This window comes from Lactuca virosa, chromosome 4, assembly GCF_052849685.1.
Source record: "Lactuca virosa cultivar CGN04683 chromosome 4, Lactuca_virosa_CGN04683_v6, whole genome shotgun sequence".
In the NCBI taxonomy this organism is placed as follows: Eukaryota; Viridiplantae; Streptophyta; class Magnoliopsida; order Asterales; family Asteraceae; genus Lactuca; species Lactuca virosa.
In genome coordinates this window covers 211,099,685-211,118,370 of record NC_136429.1, presented here as the reverse complement: position 1 = coordinate 211,118,370, position 18,686 = coordinate 211,099,685, and the positions used below count along the sequence as shown (strand labels likewise).

The 18,686-nt window shown below is 36.1% G+C and overlaps 1 long non-coding RNA gene across 5 annotated transcripts; it reads left to right on the top strand.

The window, feature by feature from the left end:
- Positions 1–15,753: 15,753 nt before the first annotated feature.
- Positions 15,754–18,417, top strand: LOC145107961 (uncharacterized). 5 transcript variants are annotated; one of them, XR_013708041.1, is made up of 7 exons: positions 15,754–16,123; positions 16,247–16,309; positions 16,415–16,652; positions 16,767–16,874; positions 17,314–17,481; positions 17,588–17,758; positions 17,859–18,417. It is a non-coding gene; the product is annotated as an uncharacterized LOC145107961 (long non-coding RNA). The 5 variants fall into 5 exon arrangements; XR_013708042.1 differs by having other exon boundaries at positions 16,392–16,652; XR_013708043.1 differs by having other exon boundaries at positions 15,754–16,309; positions 17,859–18,034; positions 18,163–18,417.
- Positions 18,418–18,686: the final 269 nt, after the last annotated feature.

Below are 18,686 nucleotides of genomic sequence, written 5' to 3'. Positions count from 1 at the left end.
GCAACACTTGGAGATTGTTTCTTTGGAACCCAAATTTGTTTCATGGATTTTGGATTCACAACAACATTTAACGATTTTTATGAGTAAACTCGTTTGTTTTTCCGTTTAATCTTCTTCTTTTTCTTTCTCACATTTTTGCATCTTGAAGATTTGATTTCAAGAACACCTTCATTCTTGACAACTTCAAATTGACAAGTGTGAATCAAATCTTTTGGAGTTTGATACTTGTTAATTTCTTGGATTAACGGCTTTCGATAAGGAAACATGCCTTCAAACGAATCACAAGAACACAAAATATCATCGGCTTGAACTCCAATTGAGCAAAAACTTTTTCATCTTCATGAGAATCAACTTGAATCTTCTTATCATGAACTTCAAGAACATCAAGAACATCACATTGAACTTCATAGTCTTGTACTTCTACAAACTTAAGAGCATGAAGATCATTTGAGTCTTCAATAAGAGAAATGTATTTCTTATTAAACAAATCTCTTTCTTTTCCTTCTTTTCGATTTTCACTAGAAGATAACATGAGCATGGAAATTTGAAGCAAGCATTCAATCTTCGAAAGTGGTTGAAATATCAATCTTCCATGATCATCCTTCAAAACTCCATAAGAAACCATAGTACTCCATGAAATCAGCCCGCCTTTCAACAACAATCCATAGAATTGATTTTCGTTGACTTTGTATTTCATATCTTCAATGATCACAACCCAAGAATCATGATCCAAATACACCATGATCCATAAAACTTGAAAATTTTCTAGCGAGAGAAAGTATTTTTGAATGGGTTTTATAGAGAGAGAAACTAACACAAACAAGTATTCTAGAGAGAGAAAATCGAATTATGGATCAAATCACGGAAAAATTCGATTTCTAGAATACAAAACACTCTCTAAACACAAAGATCAATAAGAACATGAAGAATCACCAAATCAAGAATGTCATCATGGATCAATTCTTGATCAAATCAAGAGCACCCGCTCTGATACCAATTGTAGTGGTGTTGATTATGATAACATATGCAGAATATGAAAGATCTAGTGAATCATCATACAAATCATGAACACATGGAGTAAATAAATATGGGTTTAGCTCTAGATTGATTAGAAAGAGTATAAATGGGTTGTAATAATTCTCTCTCTAAACTAATGCTCTCAAAGTGTTCATTACAAGTTTTTCCATAATGGAAGCCACTCACTTCCTTTTTATAGAAAAGACTCAACCCATTTACACAAACAAGAGGGTAAGCCACTAAACACATCCAAGCGTGACTTTACACCCTAACAGGTATGAATTCATTTTTTCTGTTTCATTTTTCCAAATTTTTAATTAGGATTAGGGTATACCATAGTTGTAATTTTTTTTATTTATAAATATTTTTTTATATATAATAGTATTGTCTTGTAGGGCTTCTGTTGTGTGCTATAATTTATTGATATTCACTGATGTATGTATTGTGTTTCAGGTGAAAAAAAACTCTAGGAATCGAATCTGAATATTTTTGGTGAAACAACTTCTGGAATTATGGTAATTTTGTTTGGTTTTTGTGTAACATGTGTGAATATGTATGTGTGAGGGTGTTGTGTGTATGTATCCATGTAGCTCTGTGTGTGTGTATGTATGTTTGTAAGACATATAATATATTTCCATTTTCTACATTTAGCCAAATCATGGCCTAAATGGAAGACATGGCAAATTACTTTATGTATCCATTGGTTCACTTAAAGAAATATTTTGAATTTTTTAGATTTTCCAACATAAGTTTATCCTAAAATCGTAGAAATACTTTCACTTTTCATCTCAATTACATGATGTGTGCATCTCTACTATCAACATGTTATTTTGATTAAATTTGTTACCATATTTTATTATTATTGTAATATTTCTTCATTGATAGTATAATCAGGTCCAATTTGTAGGTTAATAGGATTGCACTTTGATTTTTGTTTTTGTTTTTTTTATAGAAACAATGAAAAAATGAACTTTTTGCCATTTAAAAAAAAAATATTGTTTACCTTTGTCACACCCCGAAACCGATGGCGGAAACGTTACGGGGCGGAAGACGTCATGTGTAGTATCACAACAGTTGTATCATAGTAAGCGAAGTAAACACAACCATTACATTATAATATGAGTATTTACATTGTTCAAAAACATGGTTTATACATATCAGTAAATATAGCAAAAGTAAAAGACGTAACTTCAGAGTGTTCCGTCTTCTCCAAAAGTCGGCAGGAGTACCTGTCTATTGATGCCCTGAGAATACAAGCAATTTTAAAATATCAGCATTAAAGCTGGTGAGTTCATAAGCGTTTAGTTCTGGTAAAAGAAATATTTCTTTGATCCTTTGAAAAGTGTATCCCAAGAAAATCCTATATTTTCTTATGAAAGAGGTTTGATTATCCATTAGTTATATGTTAAACAGCCTGATTATGAAAGGTTAAGTTATCCCAGGAAAATCCTATATTTTCCTTAAAAGTTGATAGTTGGTTATCGATTCTGAAATGAGGTGTACAAGTATCTACCATACTTGTATCGTTAGATGTAGTTTCCTTGAAAAACCCTGTTTACTCTCTGTGAGATGTATTAGCCTTATTACATAAATAAAACTAATAAAGAAGTAGGTAGTGAACTAGATCCTAAGGGTATTATCAATACCCTCTAGTAATCAAATCGGTTATTACTTTGAGGTTAGTTCACTTGATTCATTATTACCAAAGTAAATCTCTGTTATCTAGGTTGCGAGTTTTATAACCATACATTAAACTGGATATGGCACGTAACGGGGCCAGTATCTTTTATGACTTTGTCACCCGTAGACCTGACGGTCCCACTGTAGCTAGCAGCGAGGTGCGGGATAGTCAGTCCCGTATAGATCTATACACAATCGTCACGCTCTCCCTACAAGAGATCCTGGTTATAAGAGTTAGTCCTACACTCACGAAATCCGAAGGAGTGTTACCAAGGACGTGTCTCCAATCCTAAGATGACAAACTTACAAGTAATAGTATCGAAAATCCTGTTTATGGTTTGTATAAATCCTTTATAAAATATCACATTTTATGATAAGATTTACAAGTTCCTTGCTTTAGTTTTGAAAACTGTTTCTACGAGTTGATTTCTTAATCGATTGGTAAAACGGTTTTCTGAGTTAAACGCATACTGGACATATAATTATTTTAAACAAAATAATATACTTGAGCACAAGTTTCCTTGTACTTTTACTTGTATTCCCCCCCTGAAAACATGAAAAACTCAGAAAAAGCGTAGGGGTATGAACTCACCTGAAGTGAGTGATGCGAATGTAAGATCGGAAAAAGGATGCTAAGTGTGAAGTGAAGACTTGAGCACACACGGATCTTATTTAGCATATAAAGGCACATATATGAATACAATTAGTGTTTAATCAACTAATGAGGTAAAGAATAACACTTTAAGGATTAATAAATCCTCAATGGAAGTGTTACAATCACAAATGATTGCATAAAAGGAGTGCATGGTTACCAAATGGAGCTTTCGGTCCAAATGGTTCTCGGTCCAAATGGTTTTCGGTCCGAAGAGGTTCTCGGTCCGAAGAGGTTCTCGGTCCGAAGAGATTAAGACCGAAAATTCAAAATACTTGGTGCATGTGGTGTTTTTCAAGGGCTTTCAAACATGCATAGGGGTTCTAAGTTTTATCCAAAGCCTTAAGTGAGTTTTAAGGTCTTAAAGGCACCTTTCTTTAGGGTTTTCGGTTTAAGGAGATGTACTATACCGAAAACTCCTCAAATCTTGTAAAAATGATGTTTTTCAAGGTTCATGCTCAAAGGGGGTCGGTTTCGAGGGTTCATGCTTAGTCTTAGGAAGGTTTAAGGCTATAAGAACCCCTTAAGGAGGGTTTTTGGTCTAAGGAGATGCATAGACCGAAAACACCTTTTTGTTCTTGGATAAATGACGATTTATAGGCCTTAAACAAGAGTTTCGACTAGAAAATAAGTGCAGAAAGTAATACTTACGATATGGGAGCAAGAAAGGGTGTTTTCGGCCAAACACACACTAGTGTGTGTTCCTGGTGTTCTTGAAGATTAAACCCAGAAAATAAAGTTAATGGATGAACTCGAAGGGTGTTACTAGTTAGGAAGATCTAATAACAAATCAAGGGGAAAGAAACACTTACATTTTTCGAGAATTTGAAGATCAAAGTGAAGAACTTGATGATACTTGAGAGAGTTTTCGAGTTCTAGACTTGTAAAAAGGGAAAGAATGATCCAAATGATCTTGAAATATATATATATATATATATATATATATATATATATATATATATATATATATATATATATATATATATATATATATATATATATATATATATATATATATATATATAAGGTGGGGTTTTCGGTCACCTTGACCGAAAACTCTAAGGTCTTGACCGAAAACTCCTTTTTGAGGAGGTTTTCGGTTTGTTTTATGTCTAGAACTTCAACAAATTCATCCTAATACCGATTTCTTTGATGTACCGAGTTTAGAATATTCCGTTAGTCCAAAAATAATACTAACGTGAACGGAAATAAATCCGAATTGATTTATTTAAACGCAAAGTCTTTCCCAAACTATCAAATTTTGACGGAATTAAATAAAAACCCGAATTTGATTAACGGAAATTGAGTAAGGATAACGGAAAAAGTTTCGGGTTGTCACATCATCCCCCCGTTAGAGGGAATTTGGTCCCGAAATTCGAACATAGAATACAAATCATGGATTAGAAAAGAGATGCAGATACTTCTGTTTTATCTGATCTTCGCGCTCCCAAGTGAATTCAGGTCCCCGCTTGGCATTCCAGCGAACCTTCACTATCGGGATGCGACTTTGTTTCGTTCGTTTGATCTCTCTATCCATGATTTCGACTGGTTCTTCTACGAAGTTCAGATTCTCGTTGATTTCAATCTCCTCGAGAGGAATCGTGAAGGTTTCGTCGGATACGCATTTATTAAGATTCGAAACATGGAATACAGGATGAATGTTGCGAAGTTCTTGCGGTAAACGAAGTTTGTAGGTTAGGGGACCGATCCTAGCGAGGATCTCGAAGGGACCTATGTATTTTGGATTTAGCTTTCCATGCTTTCCAAAGCGTATCATGCCTTTCCAGGGCGAGACCTTCAGCAGAACACGGTCTCCAACCTGGAACTCCAAGGGTTTTCGTCGTTTATCGGCGTAGCTCTTTTGTCTATCACGTGAGGCCTTAAGTCATTCTCGGATTTGTACGATCTTTTCAGTGGTTTCGTGGATGATTTCTGGACCAGTGAGAGTGCTGTTAGGGACTTGTCCCTTAGCTAGCTGCGTGTCGCCCACCTCAGTCCAGCATAGAGGGGATTTGCACTTGCGACCATAGAGGGCTTCGAAAGGCGCAGCCTTGATGCTGGTATGGTAACTGCTGTTGTAGGAAAATTCAACCAAAGGAAGATGAGTGTCCCATGACGCGCCGAAATCGATGACGCAGGCTCTCAACATATCTTCCAGCGTCTGAATTGTTCTCTCACTCTGTCCATCAGTCTGAGGATGGTAAGCTGTGCTCATATCCAGCTTAGTTCCAAGAGCTTTTTATAGTGACTGCCAGAATCTCGAAGTGAACCTGCTATCTCGATCGGAGATAATGGACACAGGCACACCGTGCAGTCGGACTATCTCTTGGATGTAGATTCGCGTGAGTCTCTCCATTTTGAAAGTTTCTTTGATTGGCAGGAAATGGGCGGATTTCATCAACAGATCGACAATTACCCAGATGGCGTCGTGCCCACTCAGAGACTTGGGTAGTTTGGTGATAAAATCCATAGAAATTCTCTCCCACTTCCACTCAGGTATCTCCGGCTGGTAGAGTAGACCTGAGGGTTTCTGATATTCAACCTTCACCTTGGCGCAAGTCAGGCACTTGCCCACGAAGGTAGCGATCTCCGCTTTCATGTTCGACCACCAATATAGTTTCTTGAGATCGAGGTACATCTTGTCCGAACCTGGGTGAACGGAGTATCTAGTCTTGTGAGCTTCGTTCATTACAACCTCTCTGTAACCACCAAACTTTGGGGTCCAGATCCGGTCCATGAAATAATTGACTCCGTCTCCCTTGATCTCTAGGTTCTTTTCCATTCCTCTCAAGGCTTCACCCAGCATGTTCTCTGATTTTAAGGCTACCAACTGAGCCTCCTTGATTTGCACGGATAAGTGGGAATGGATGGTCATGGTTAGTGCCTTCACTCTACGACCTGAGTATTCCTTCCGACTGAGGGCATCTGCCACCACATTGGCCTTGCCGGGATGGTAGCGGATTTCGCACTCGTAATCGCTGAGTAGCTCAACCCATCGCCGTTGTCTTATGTTCAGCTCCTTCTGGTCGAAGATATGCTGCAGACTTTTATGGTCAGTGAAAATAGTGCACTTGGTTCCGTAGAGATAATGTCTCCATATCTTCAGTGCGAAGACTACTGGTCCCAATTCCAGATCGTGTGTTGTATAGTTGACTGCGTGTGCTTTCAGCTGTCTTGAGGCATAAGCAATGACTTTTCCCCGTTGCATGAGCACACAGCCTAGGCCCTGATTAGATGCATCGCAGTAGACAACGAAGTCCTCCGTCCCTTCGGGTAGGGACAAGATAGGTGCGCTACACAAGGCCTGCTTCAAGGTTTGGAACGCAGTGTCTTGCTTTTCAATCCAATAAAAGGGTATACCTTTCTGAGTCAGAGTGGTTAAGGGTTTGGCAATTCTGGAGAAATTCTGGATAAATCTGTGATAGTAGCCAGCGAGACCCAAGAATTGACGGATTTTTGTGGGCGTCTTCGGTGCTGACCAGTTCTCTATCGCTTTGATTTTGGAGGGGTCCACGTGTATGCCTTCCTCGCTTACCACGTGACCTAGGAAGGTTACTTTTCGAATCCAGAATTCGCACTTGGAGAATTTCGCGTACAACTTCTCCGTCCTTAGGGTTTCCAGCACCGATCTCAAGTGCTGTCGATGATCTTCCTCACTTCTAGAATAGACAAGTATATCGTCGATGAACACGATTACGAACTTGTCCAGGAAAGAACGGCACACCCGATTCATCAGGTCCATGAATACTGCCGGTGTGTTGGTTAGACCGAAGGGCATCACTACAAATTCGTAGTGACCATACCGAGTCCGAAATGCTGTCTTAGGAACATCACTCTCATGGACTCGCAGCTGATGGTACCCTGATCTTAGGTCTATTTTGGAAAAGTAACTAGCTCCTTGAAGTTGATCGAAGAGGTCGTCGATTCGAGGAAGAGGGTAACGGTTTTTTACTGTGAGCTTGTTCAGCTCTCGGTAGTCAATGCACATCCGAAAGGATCCATCCTTCTTTTTCACAAATAAGATCGGGGCTCCCCAGGGTGAGGAACTCGGTCTGATGAACCCTTTGCTGAGCAGCTCATTGAGCTGACTGGATAACTCCTGCATTTCTGCCGGCGCTAATCGGTATGGGGATTTAGCTACGGGGGTAGTTCCAGGGACTAAGTCGATACGAAACTCGACTTGGCGTTCGGGAGGGATTCCCGGGAGATCTTCGGGAAAAACATCGAGAAAGTTGCAGACTTCGGGGATGCTCTCGAGGTCTTTAACTTCCTGCTTCTCGTTAATGACATGGGCTAGGAATGCATAACACTCCTTTCGCAGGAGTTTCTGGGCTTGGATGCATGAAATGATACGGAGGTTCGAACTGAGTTTATCGCCGTAAATCACGAGAGTTTCATCAGAGGAAAGATTGAGGCGGATAGCTTTTTCGTAACAAAGGATATCAGCATGATTGGGGCTCAACCAATCCATGCCGATGATGACATCGAAGCTTTTTATGGAGACTGGCATAAGGTCGATGGGAAAAGAATGATCGTTTAGGGTAAGAGTACAACCTACATATATATATATATATATATATATATATATATATATATATATATATCATTAGTGCTCTCTTTCTCACCGTTAGCCATCTCGACGGTAAATGTTTCAGTTAATGGTTGAGGCTTATGCTTAAGAAGATGTTTGAATGCATGGCTAACAAAACTTCTCTCCGCACCAGAATCGAAAAGAATGCATGCATAAGAGTTGTCGAGGAGGAACGTACCCGAAACAACAGTGGGATCAGCGACTGCCTCTTCTTGACCCATCGTTAGCACTCTCCCCGTGCCACCTGCTGTTGTTGCCTTGGGACAGTTTCTCTTGAAATGCCCGACTTCCCCACAGCCATAACAGGCTTGACCGACACCTACTCCAGATGCCTGATTGGTTGGTGGTACTGGTGTTTTGCAAACTCGAGCTGTGTGTCCCTTTTTGCCACAGCTGGTGCATGACATTTCTCAGCATGGGCCGGGGATGCGATGATGATAGTTGCATTTGCTGCACCAAGGGAGGGTACCAGTATATCCACTGGTAGGTGCTTGAGTGGCAGGACCAGCGGCAGGAGTAGTAGCAGCGTGAACTGCCACCGTTTGCTGTTTCTTCGAGGACTCCTGTGAAGACTGGCCCTTCCGCTGCTTCCAAAACTTTCTTTTCTCACCACTCCCTTTAGCTGGCTCAGGAGCGGTTGCCACTTTATCAAGATCAACTCCGTGATCTATGAGAGTTTGAGCCATACATTTAGCGCTGTCAAAGGTGTTTGGCCTAGCAGCCAAGACATTTCCTTTGGTGGGTTGTGTCAGTCCCCAAATGTATCTCTCTATCTTCTTACTTTCCGGGGTGACCATTCCCGGGCAAAGTAGCGCTAGGTCTTCAAACCTAGAAGTATAGGCAGCAATGTCAGATTCCTTCATCCTTAGGTTCCAGAGTTCGTGCTCTAGCTTCTGCATCTCTCCCCGTGGGCAGTACTCAGCTATCATGAGTTCCTTTAAGCTTTCCCAACCCATAGCATTTGCCACTGGTAGGGTTAGGGATTTGACCCGACCATTCAACCAAGTCAGTGCCCTGTTGGCGAAAGTGCAAGCGGCGAATTTTACTTTGTTGGCTTCAGAACAGGAACAAATTTTGAAAATGGATTCGATCTTTTCGAACCATTGAGTCAGGGCAATAACTCCTCCTTTGTCGTCGAAAGATGTGGGTTTCGCGCTCATGAAGTCTTTATAGGAACACTCCTTCTGGTGTCCCTGACCACCTTCATGATTTTGGAGATGCGTACCACCTCCCTGACCACCAGATCCGCCTGGATTCATCTGTGACATCGCAGCAGCCACAACAGCAGTAACAGCTGCTTGGAACATAACGGGATCGAACTGAGGGGGCGGTGGTGGTGGTGGAGCGTCGTCATTCCTTCTGATAGGTCTTTTTCGAGGAGGCATCTTGTTCTAGAAGCAATCAGGAAGAAGAGGATGGTAAGTCCTCAAGATATATGAAACAAAATATATCCTATCCTGATAATAAAGTGTTATACCAAGCGATAAGCAAAGGAAAGTTACTAATGCAAGTAAGTTATCGCTAAGAAACGAATAGGTAACAACACTAGGAATGAATTTCTACAATGTATTCGGATCTAACTAAAATACTCCTATAATATTTTAAGTTGTATTGATACTGGGTAAGTTTTAGGCCTGTTGCAACACCAAAGTCACTCCCAAGCACATGTTGGTCATGTCTCAAATAAATATAGTTGATCAGGCTATATTGACCCTAGACATGATTACATAACTGCCCAGGTTTAACCGCAGTGTTCAACACCCAAAATACTTTTGTTTTGTTCTACTTATGATACTGATTCTGGTACGTAGGTATACTTGTATACTTTTTGAGAAAATACTTGTATTTTAAAAGTATACTTTTAGTTCAGAGCACTTCAGCCCCTTAGTGTTTATAGTTGTATACCATGTAAGGTTCGGTATACTTAGTTCACTATAAACAATAGCTCTGATACCAATCTGTCACACCCCGAAACCGATGGCGGAAACGTTACGGGGCGGAGGACGTCATGTGTAGTATCACAGCAGTTGTATCATAGTAAGCGAAGTAAACACAACCATTACATTATAATATGAGTATTTACATTGTTCAAAAACATGGTTTATACATATCAGTAAATATAGCAAAAGTAAAAGACGTGACTTCAGAGTCTTCCGTCTTCTCCAAAAGTCGACAGGAGTACCTGTCTCTTGATGCCCTGAGAATACAAGCAGTTTTAAAATATCAGCATTAAAGCTGGTGAGTTCATAAGCGTTTAGTTCTCGTAAAAGAAATGTTTCTTTGATCCTTTGAAAAGTGTATCCCAAGAAAATCCTATATTTTCTTATGAAAGAGGTTTGATTATCCATTAGTTATATGTTAAACAGCCTGATTATGAAAGGTTAAGTTATCCCAGGAAAATCCTATATTTTCCTTAAAAGTTGATAGTTGGTTATCGATTCTGAAATGAGGTGTACAAGTATCTACCATACTTGTATCGTTAGATGTAGTTTCCTTGAAAAACCCTGTTTACTCTCTGTGAGATGTATTAGCCTTATTACATAAATAAAACTAATAAAGAAGTAGGTAGTGAACTAGATCCTAAGGGTATTATCAATACCCTCTAGTAATCAAATCGGTTATTACTTTGAGGTTAGTTCACTTGTTTCATTATTACCAAAGTAAATATCCGTTATCTAGGTTGCGAGTTTTATAACCATACATTAAACTGGATATGGCACGTAACGGGGCCAATATCTTTTATGACTTTGTCACCCGTAGACCTGACTGTCCCACTGTAGCTAGCAGCGAGGTGCGGGATAGTCAGCCCCGTATAGATCTATACACAATAGTCACGCTCTCCCTACAAGAGATTCTGGTTATAAGAGTTAGTCCTACACTCACGAAATCCGATGGAGTGTTACCAAGGACGTGTCTCCAATCCTAAGATGACAAACTTACAAGTAATAGTATCGAAAATCCTGTTTATGGTTTGTATAAATCCTTTATAAAATATCACATTTTATGATAAGATTTACAAGTTCCTTGCTTTAGTTTTGAAAACTGTTTCTACGAGTTGATTTCTTAATCGATTGGTAAAACGGTTTTCTGAGTTAAAAGCATACTGAACATATAATTATTTTAAACAAAATAATATACTTGAGCACAAGTTTCCCTGCACTTTTGCTTGTATTCCCCCCTGAAAACATGAAAAACTCGGAAAAAGCGGAGGGGTTTGAGCTCACCTGAAGTGAGTGATGCGAATGTAAGATCGGAAAAAGGATGCTAAGTGTCAAGTGAAGACTTGAGCACACACGGATCCTATTTAGCATATAAAGGCACATATATGAATACAATTAGTGTTTAATCAACTAATGAGGTAAAGAATAACACTTTAAGGACTAAGAAATCCTCAATGGAAGTGTTACAATCACAAATGATTGCATAAAAGGAGTGCATGGTTACCAAATGGAGCTTTCGGTCCAAATGGTTCTCGGTCCAAATGGTTTTCGGTCCGAAGAGGTTCTCGGTCCGAAGAGGTTCTCGGTCCGAAGAGATTAAGACCGAAAATTCAAAATACTTGGTGCATGTGGTGTTTTTCAAAGGCTTTCAAACATGCATAGGGGTTCTGAGTTTTATCCAAAGCCTTAAGTGAGTTTTAAGGTCTTAAAGGCACTTTTCTTTAGGGTTTTCGGTTTAAGGAGATGTACTATACCGAAAACTCCTCAAATCTTGTAAAAATGATGTTTTTTAAGGGTCATGCTCAAAGGGGGTCGGTTTCGAGGGTTCATGCTTAGTCTTAGGAAGGTTTAAGGCTATAAGAACCCCTTAAGGAGGGTTTTTGGTCTAAGGAGATGCATAGACCGAAAACACCTTTTGTTCTTGGATAAATGACGATTTCCAGGCCTTAAACAAGAGTTTCGACTAGAAAATAAGTGCAGAAAGTAATACTTACGATATGGGAGCAAGAAAGGGTGTTTTCGGCCAAACACACACTAGTGTGTGTTCTTGGTGTTCTTGAAGATTAAACCCAGAAAATGAAGTTAATGGATGAACTCGAAGGGTGTTACTAGTTAGGAAGATCTAATAACAAATCAAGGGGAAAGAAACACTTACATTTTTCGAGAATTTGAAGATCAAAGTGAAGAACTTGATGATACTTGAGAGAGTTTTCGAGTTCTAGACTTGTAAAAAGGGAAAGAATGATCCAAATGATCTTGAAATATATATATATATATATATATATATATATATATATATATATATATATATATATATATATATAAGGTGGGGTTTTCGGTCACCTTGACCGAAAACTCTAAGGTCTTGACCGAAAACTCCTTTTTGAGGAGGTTTTCGGTTTGTTTTATGTCTAGAACTTCAAAAAATTCATCCTAATACCGATTCCTTTGATGTACCGAGTTTAGAATATTCCGTTAGTCCAAAAATAATACTAACGTGAACAGAAATAAATCCGAATTGATTTATTTAAACACAAAGTCTTTCCCAAACTATCAAAATTTGACGGAATTAAATAAAAACCCGAATTTGATTAACGGAAATTGAGTAAGGATAACGGAAAAAGTTTCGGGTTGTCACAACCTTCCTTTTCAAAATTGAAAAAAATTGTCTTCTTGACCTACTTTTCTTTGCTACAAATGGAATCGACGTGTGTGTGTGTGTGTGTTCGCATGTCATTTTCTTAGTTTAACACCAAATCGGGAGTTTTATTCACTCCAAGGGAAAATTTAGCATTTTATTTTATTATTATTTTTGTTATTATATATACAAGGGTAAAAATTAGGTGTGTTTTTGTAAATTTTTACAAATTAGTTAATGGATCTGCATATTTGTTTTTATAGGACAGAAATGAGATTTTTCTTGAGATGATTGTGATTATATTGTATCATTTTTCTTGACAAAAATGTGATATTTAGTATGAAATATTTTAAAATAAGTCATTTACTACAAGAAATTTAAAGGTTTTTTAAGTGGGTTGTGAAATGTTTCATAAGACAAAGGTTTTGAATTGTGTTATATATTGAATTTATTTGATGTTTATACATGTAAATGGTATTATCGTCAATTGTCCCATCTTTCAAAAATACATATGCCCGCTTATATATCATATCAAATTAAAATATGGTATGTATTCATTATTTTTAATTACGTTTCATTATCAAATGCATCGAAACTATAAAATTAGGATAGACAAATATGCCCTTTTTAATATTCTCTTTTTTTATATAAAAATTATGTGCAAAGTAACTATTAACTTGAGAGAATTTTTTGCATAATTTTTGAAAGTTTAAAACACCAAAGAAGTTGGAATATATAAAAAATCATAATTTGTCTTATGTCTGTCGACTATAAATGTAATTAATTTGATTGATAAAAAAATTACCAAAATAAAGTTAATATACTGTTATAAATCAAAATTTTGCAAAAAAACTAAATTTAAAGTTTGAAAAATATATTTAAAAAAAGAGGGCAAACAGTGAAAAATGATGAGAGATGATTTTACTCGATTTATAGGCGATAACAATAATTCACTACAATTTTGTGTTTTCACCCTAAAAAACATGAAACGATTAATGTTTATAAGTTAACTGGTTTGATATGATCAATGAAAATTTTCTAATTTCAAATAGACAACTTAAAACTTAGTAATTTAGATTTTATGGAAAATAATATTAGTTAATAGCATTTGTTAATTAAAAAATGTCATTGTTCAATTAAAAATGTCTAATTTTAGAAATTATAATATATTATTATTTCTTAAACCAGAAACATCATCTTTAAAAAGAAAAGATATATATATATATATATATATATATATATATATATATATATATATATATATATATTGGTTTTTTGGTTAAACAGAAAATATGATTTGCAACCAAACCTGAAAACTGAAGATTATATTATCTTAGTTAATCAAAATACCTTTACAACCCTTTTCTATTAGGCAAGTGTGCTCGTCGTATATTATTTGAATGAATAAATATATCCGAAAGAAAATATCCGTTAAGTCTTTATTTTGATAAATGAGCGAAAATAAATTATTCGCCTCTAGAAACTATATTTTGAAATGAAACTAATCACCACCACCATATTTCACTATATTTTGAAATGAAACTAATCACCACCCCTAGTCTATCTAAAACCATACTATTTTCTTCCTCTCTATGATACTCTAGAAAAACTAGCCACTAAAATACATGTCGCTTCCATTGTCTCCACCAACTCACCATCTACCATCGCCCATCACATTTATATATTGTCATCTCCACCATCTCTTCCATCCACTACCCTCACTTCTTTCATCCAACTTTATCACCCCAAATACCCGAAACCACACCCGCACCACCATCACCACGTCTGCTCACATCACCACTGTTACCGCCGACCGGAAAACCCATGAACCACTGATACAATCGTCTCTAAAAGAACGCCACCGTGCAACGATAGATTCGTCGTCTTTGAATCATTCCGAATCATTAATGACTTTATCTTTGTGATTGATTTTAATCACCGGTCGATTCAAGCATACATATGCAAATAGTTAAAATTTAAGGATGACGACCTAATCCGTAGTTTTTGACCAACTACGGGGCGATCTATGTAGTTTTTACTCTTCTTCTTCTTCTTCTTCTTCTTCTTCTTCTTCTTCTTCTTCTTCTTCTTCTTCTTCTTCTTCTTCTTCTTCATGTTTTCATGTATATTCATTTAGGGTGCCTAATATTAGTCTGTTTAAGGCAATTATAAAAAACAATAGATAAGGGTAAAATAATCATTTTAGGTGTGTGAATCTATCTTGGTGACTATGTTTATGTTGCCTTTGGCTGTATTTTTTGCCTTATAAATGGATATTTCTATTTCTTGGATTTATCCATTTTGGGTTAAATGCAAGAAATAATAATTTCATAGTAGTGTTACTGGTATGTGTGTGTGACCGAACAAAATGGCTTAAATTAAGTAAATTGAGATGCATGATTTATGATTATTATTTTTTTACATGCATTACAGATAAACATGTGAAATTGTTGAACAAATTGTTGTTCTTTTGGGTTATGTTAATCCATGATATCACCAAAGGGTTTATGGACAAAATAAAGATACAAAAGAAGAAAATAATGACTATCAAAGCAGTTAAAGTTGTTGATTTTGTTGATTTTTTTAAGTCATCAAAGGGAAGATGTTGATAACTACTATGATTCAACGAAGTATATCAATTTATTCTATAATCAATAATTCTTGAAGTTTGATTGTTCGGATGGTTTATTTTCGTTTTCTAATCATGTAAGTTTATGCATCTGATGTGAAATATATTTCCTTTAGTTTTTTTTCATTATTTTAAGACAAATCTCCAAAATGGTCCCAGTGGTTTCCAGGAATATTAAGTTCAGTCCATATTCTTTATTTATTATTTTTTATAATCAATAACAACACACTGACTGTTTTTTTTCCAGCTGCCACAAGAAACTACTGGCCGCTTGCTGTTTTGCCCAAAAGAATTAATCGCCTCTAGAAACTAATTTATGAAAGAGTTTATCCGCACGCATCGCTTGGCGTGGGTAAACGACTATTTTTATATATATATATATATATATATATATATATATATATATATATATATATATTATTAAAGTCGCATTGTTGTTAGGTTTTGAATAATATTGAAAAAAAACAAATATGCATGCGTGCATTGCATATATATATGCACATTCAAATATATATATATATATATATATATATATATATATATATATATATATATATATATATATATATATATATATATATATGCATATTACAAAAATCCCTAATATCGCAATCACTCTTCTTTCTCTCTGTCGAACACCCATAAACCTTCGATCAATAGTGGCCACTCTTCCTTTCTCCCACACCAGCATCGCAGCACCACCAAACCTCCAATCTCGCACCACCAAGTATCTCTGACCATATTCTAGTGCTCAAAAAAACATTCTCTATATTATACTGAAAATGTTTTTCCCCTCTCATTATATCTGTTCACTTTCACCTTCACAGTATAACATTGTTAATCGATAACCCTACCCTTTTAGTGTGATATATATGGCACAAATCAACATCTCCACTACAACTTCACTGAAGGTGCAATTTTGAACCTGATTTGGTCATCGATCCCCATTTCAACATCAAGGAAATTTTAGGGAAAGGTGGTAATCATACATGTTTTAGCCATAAGCGACCAGTACTGTGTGGTTTAATGAAAACCTTAATTATTTTTGTTCAGTTTTGGATTCAAATTTGACATGCTTTTACTATTATCATGTGAATAGCAAATCCAAGGTTCTAAAGATTATTGGAAGGCTTTGGTGTTGGTGATACTAAACATCAGACCAGTTGGGTGTTTCCTTTTTACTTTCTTTCCCGATTAAGTCCTAACTTTTTACTAATTTTCCCTATTGGCTTATATGTTAACAGTGGCTCACTCTATGAAACACCAGGTTCATATGGAGCTACACATTTTCTTGAACGTATGGCCTTCAAAAGCACACTTAATAGGGGCCACTTGTGTGTTGTGTGTGAAGTGGAGGCAATTGATGGCAATGTGGCAATTTCTGCTTCAAGGGAAAAATGCGTTACTCTTATGATGCTTTGAGGAGTTATGTTCCTAAAATGGTGAAGCTACTTGTTGACTCTGTAAGAAATCAAGCTTTCTTGGATTAGGAGGTCAAAGAACAGGTGCTTGTTTACTTGTTTCCTTTTCACTTTATTTCTTGTCATTTATCTTTTTGAAAGTTCTCTTTTACGTATTTTATGATTAAAAACATTACTTTTATTTATTTGTTTATACAGATTGAGAAGGTGAAGGATGAGATTGGTGAATAGGCCAACAATCCTCTTCTTGCTTCAGAAGGCTTATTCAACAGAATAAACAGTATAGTTGTGGAGGATTTTGTAGCTGTAAGTCTCACACCTTATATTTTCTGGTTACATGCAAGAAAATAAGAAATAGCATTGTATTTTCATGGATTTGTTTACCATAGCATCCTACTTTCACTATACTTTGAAAAATATACCCTGTTATAGCAATGTCAATTAAATACAAATCAATTTGCATCTTTAGATTTTTCAAAGTAGAATGTCCCAATAAGAAAAAAGTTGAAAGAAGAATGTCATCATTGATCATTAGTTAGATTTTTCAAAGCACAATGGTGTTCTATAAACTAGAAACTAGAAATGAAATTAATACATGATGCTATAATACATAAATAAATGAAATTAAGTTGTTATTTTATGCATAAAACAACTAGAGTATCTGGTATTAGTATTACAATTATCCTTTTTATTGATTCCATGTGGATTTTGTTCCTGAAAGAAAATGTTGTTTGGAAATTATTAGGCAAAATATACAGCTCCTCGAATGGTACTTGCTGTATCAGGAGTTGAACACGAGGAACTGTGGAAATACGCAGAACCTCTTCTCTCTGATTTTCCAGGTGGCACTCAGGTTGAGGAGCCGAAATCAATGTATGTTGGTGTTGATCACTGTGTTATGGTTGACATAGGGGTAGGTGTGTCTTTTAAGTTCAATTATGTATCCTTTTTTATTGACTAAATTACCCTTTTTCTTCCTAAGGTATTGACTAAATCACCCTTTATCAATTGTCATACAGAGAAATAGTTTTGCTCATGCATTTGAACTTCCTGGTGGTTGGCTTATGTAGACTTTCCCGATAACATATTTGATGCACCAAACAGTTTTGACACCAAACTCTATTGTTGCCATATCAGCATCTGATGTCATGCTTTCTTTTGCTGCTTTTCCTATAGAAATCCCAGGAGAGGTATGATTATGAAACAGAGAAATTAACTTTTAACTTTAGACTGTTAATCTTAATTCTTAAATCTTAATCTCTTAATTAAGCTTATTGACTACTTTTTCAGGTGGTCTTTCTTCACCCTGTTCATAATTATGCTATTATTGCATACGACCCTTCTGCCCATGGAACCACTGGTGCTTTAGTTGTACGAGTTGCTGTACTTCTTCCTGGTAGGCAAATTTGCATATGATCTATAGGTTCCTGTATACATTGTTGAGATCTCACCTCAAAACATGAGAGGTAGGTTAGGATTTGTTAACCTGGTTAGTTATGATTCTTTTTCTTTCATCAGGAAAACTTATCATCTATTATCTTTTATTATTTTGTGAACTAGCTTAAATAATTTAATATAATTTACCTATTTTTAGCTCTCTGTCACCATTGAACCAAATTTTTTAATACTGATGATGGATGCTGCTAATAAAGAAATGGAAGAAGCCATGGAAGCTGCTAAAAATGTGTCAAGAAAGCTTCACTTATTTAAAGATCAGATACATAAGGCCATGTTGTTATCTTATGATCTTCCTATGTTGCTTAAGGAAATGGTTTCTTTTGATGATACATTTATTGTATGAAATAGGTTTTTTGTATGAAACACAAAGTAGATTAGATGAATGAATGTTGGTACGTTTATTGTATGAAATATTTTTTTATAATATAATGTATTTTATGTTGTGTTATGAGACATTAATTGTCATTTAATTTGAAAATTAGTAAATCTATAATATATATATTTTTAAAAAAAATATTTTTTTAAAACATTTAAAATTATAACACACAATGTGCGTCGTAAATGCATGTCATAAGGTTACGACACGCAAAGCATGTCCTCTTTCTTTATGACAGGGCTTCCTTGATACGCATTGCGTGTCATCTGTGCGCGTTGTAAATG